This window comes from Adiantum capillus-veneris, chromosome 26 (genome assembly GCF_014529385.1).
Source record: "Adiantum capillus-veneris isolate H3 chromosome 26, ASM1452938v2, whole genome shotgun sequence".
Lineage (NCBI taxonomy): Eukaryota > Viridiplantae > Streptophyta > Polypodiopsida > Polypodiales > Pteridaceae > Adiantum > Adiantum capillus-veneris.
In genome coordinates, this window is record NC_140956.1 from 32,796,013 (window position 1) to 32,800,272 (window position 4,260).

The following is a 4,260-nucleotide window of genomic DNA, read 5'->3' on the forward strand; positions in this document are numbered from 1 at the left end:
TCATTAACGATACACTTCAAGGCAGCCCGAGCACCATCTCTCTCTCTCTCTCTCTCTCTCTCTCTCTCTCTCTCTCTCTCTCTCTCTTTCGTGCTTAAGTGTGTGAGAGTGTTCCATTGGTGTTAGGGTTAGTGTAAATTCCTTGCTTGTTTGTGGGTTGCTCTAACGATTCTCCTCTTTTGCGTCCTAGTTCGCTCTTAAACTAGGTGGTGCCCCTTGTGTAGTTGGGATTTGGCTGGTTTTGGTTTGTGTTGTGTTGTGCCCCAACCCCATTGAGCAGCACGGGAGCCTTGAAGGGTGTCTAGAGGTTGCTCTTCTTGTTGCCCGCCCCGGACCCCTTCAAATTGGTGCCCCCATTGAGGACAGGCTTGTGTATGTTTTGTGAAGGCTCAACCTTTAGCATAATCAAGTAGCTTGCATGAATCACGAAAATTTGTATGATCCCTTCATTCCCATTGCAAGGCAAAAGGTACACATAATTGTTAGTACTAAGTTGCAATTTCAGCGAGTAATTCGTAGAATTTTAGGTCCTCTTAGGTTGGTAGAGATAAACGCATCAGTAAATCCTTTTATTTTGCCTCTCATTAGGTACGACCTTAGTTTGGACGTCTATATTTTTGTTTTGTTTTAAGAATTAGGTCATGCATAGACCATGGATAATGGCCCAGGAATACAGGTTTTTCCCTTTCATTTCACTCCACACATTAGAGTAAACATTGCAATTAGTAGAAAAATCCATTTTCAACAACGTATGGTATTCATGTTTGGTGCCCAAAGAGTAGGAGAAATTCTCGCATCACCAAACCCTGTCATTCTACCTCTTATTGATTATCATAGGTCATTTGATGTGAATATTTTTATTTTGTTGTAGAATAGATTGCAATTTAGAAAATATTATTGTGTAAATATTTTAAAGAAAGAAAAAACAAAAACACGTCACTTTGAAATCAATTCAATGGAGAGCCAACGCCAAATGTCTGGATATCCTCTTTTCTTTGGAGAGCCTGGAGAGGATGCAGAATTATTTCTAGCAAATTTCAAGATGTCTTGTCGTATCAAGAGGATAGTAACTGATCAAGAACGTGTAGAAATATTTGAGGTGGTCCTTAGGAAAGATGCTAGCACATGGTTTGACTCTTTGCCTGAGGAAGTTAAAGGGAATTACACGGAAGTTTTGAATCGTTTCAAGAAATACTTCTTTGATCCCCAAAACACTCAGAAATTATGGCAAGACATTGTTTCTCATAAGCAAAAAGACTTAGATGACTACTACTTGTACAAGCAAGAGTTCCTACGTCTTTGGGCTCTATGGATACGAAATGTTGCTAACCCTGGTAATGGTGCAGAATTTCTAAAGAAGGAGAGGTTCATAGCCGGACTCTTTCCTGACCTTAAGGTAAAAGTTGAGGCGGGTGCACCTGCTACCTTTGATGCAGCTGAAACTAGGGCTGCTGAGAAATATAGGAAACTCAAGTGCTTAAGGGGGGAGGTTCCAATAGAAGGTCTTAGACCCAAAGGTAAGTCACAAGCATCAACATCTAGGGAGCTTCCTGAGGTAACGACTGAAGTGATTGAGAAGTTAAATGAATCTTTAAGCAGCCTGTCAATTCACCTTGCACAAGCTGTAGGTCCAAAGGGACAAGCAAAGAAGTCAGAAGAGAGAGAGCCACGAACTAGGAGAGTCTTGCAATGTTGGAATTGCGGAGAGTCTGGACATGGGATGTATAATTGTCCTTGGCCCCGTGGAGAGCCAGGGGGACCTAACTTGAATTACCCAGTGATGAATGCAGGAGAAGGAGCTAGTCAACAACCAAGGCTTCTACAAAGGCCAAATGGACCAAGACCACCTCCACAAGTGGTAGAAGGAGTTCCACCTTTGCCAGATCCAAATGTGCATGTGGTAGAGGTGACAAATTCAAATGAGGTTGACATGGAAGCCAATGGCATTAAGCGCGGCCGAGGAAAAGGTAAAGAGAAAGAAGGAGTCACATCACAGAGTGACCATGGACAAGGCAAGACGGCAAAGGAAACCAAGGAAACCGAGAGGACTCGACGTCGTATCAACCTCCAAGACTTCCCTCTTGGACATGGTATGGCTCCGTACAACTTGTTGGAAGACATGAGAGGTAAGGGTCCTGATATTTCATGGCCTCAATTTCTTGCATTATGCCCACAAGTTAGGAGGGATTTAACAAGGGTAGTTAGCACTAGGAGAAAGGTAAAAGAGAGTGTGCCTGTTGTAAAAATTGCGCAAGCTGAAATGAATGAGGACATTACACCGGTGCTAGACTGTTACATCAAAGGAAGATTGGTTAGGAAAGGTCTAGTGGATGGGGGTGCACAAATTTGCATCATGACAGAGGGACTCATGCAAAGACTAGGCATGCACATCCATGAGACACCTGAAATCAAAGTCAAGATGGCAAACAATAGCAAGGCTAGGTGTGTAGGCATTTGTAAAACTGTCTTTGTAGAGGCCTTTGCCATTAAGAAAGCGGTGGATTTTTATGTTATGTCGACCAAGGGAAGTGGTTATCCATTTATCCTAGGAAGACCATGGCTAATGAAAATGCGAGCTTTGCAGGATTGGGAGAGTGGGAAATTAATTTGCAGGAATGACAATCATAAGAAGGTTGTCTTTGACATGAAGGAGCAACGCCAAGAGGAGCTCCATGAAGAATCATCTCAAAGTGAGACGGAAGAAGGTTGGACCGATAGCACTTCAGAAGAAGAAAGTAGCGGCAGCATTACTGAAGAGGAGTCTTCCATCGAAGTCATGGGGGTAAGGTTTAAGCCAAGCAACCAAGAGACCTCTTGTCAAGGCTTGGAGGAGGTAGGTCCTCAAGAGAACGAAGGTGTTCAAGATGAAAGGATGCTGGAAGGTATGCTATCAACAACACTTACAAAGGATGAAAGAGAGGAGTTCAAATGTGTGCTAAGGAAGTTTCCTAGGCTTTTTGCTAAAGACTACACCGACGTGCGTGGGGTAGATGTTGTTCAACACAAGATTGAGTTAAAGCCTGAGTCCACACCTAAAGCTCAGAAGCTACGAAGGCTAGGAGTTATAAAGGAACAGGCTCTACTCAAGGAGGTAAGAAAGCTTCTAGCAGCAGGTTTCATTTATCCAGTGGAGAATTCAGAGTGGGTCTCTCTTGTTGTTGTCACTCCTAAGAAAAATGGCAAGTGGAGGGTGTGTGTGGATTACCGTCCCCTCAATGAGGCAACAAAAAGAGATCACTTTCCCCTCCCATTCCAGGATGAGATACTAAATGAGGTAGCTGGTCATGAGAAGTACACTGTGTGCAATGGTTACTCAGGTTACTTTCAAATAGGGATTGCATTGGAGGATCAATTGAAAACAACCTTTATCACTCCTTGGGGTTGTTATGCTTTTAGAGTCATGCCATTTGGTTTGACAAATGCTCCTGCAACATTCCAACGTTTCATGAATATGGTGTTTCAAGCATTCTTTGGAAAGTCAATTAGGGTGTTCATTGATGATTTCTGTATCTATAGCTCAAAATCATTGCATCTACAAAGGGTAGAAGAAGGTTTAAAGAAGCTCTACGACATGGGAGGTCAACTCAACCCCGACAAGTGCTATATAGGTGAGGATGAAGTAATCTTTCTTGGTCATAAAGTTTCTTACAAAGGCATTGAAGTGGATCCTTCAAAGGCAAAGGCTCTTATTGAGCTACCATCACCCAAGAGTCTTAAGGAGGACATCTCATTCATTCAAAAGGTGAAGTATATGTCACGCTTCATTCACTTAGCCTCGGAGTTACTTCACCCTTTGCAAAAGTTGACACAACAAGTAGAATTTGCATGGTCTGATGAACTTGAAGAGTACTTTTGTAACATTAAAGCCATTTTGTCAGAGCTACCAACACTCATGCCTCCTTGTTGGGAGTACACATTCTTTGTTAGCTCTACTGCTGGGAAAGAAACAATTGGTGCAGTTTTGCTATAACAAGATCCCTATAGTACCAGGATGCGGCCCATCTACTTTGCTAGTAGGGTAATGAATGCTTTAGAGAGAGGCTACACGGAGGCAGAACTCATGATGCTTTCTCTCATGTTTGCGATAAGGAAGTTTAGATCCTACTTGCTCCCAAAACCTTTTGTAATCCTCACCGCAGAGAATTTGTTCCCTTGGGTGTCATCTCAAATGAATCTTAGTACTAGGATCTCAAAGTGGATTATGGAGTTGCAAGAGTTTCAATACTGTTTCAAGGTAGAAGATAGTGTGCGTGCACAATT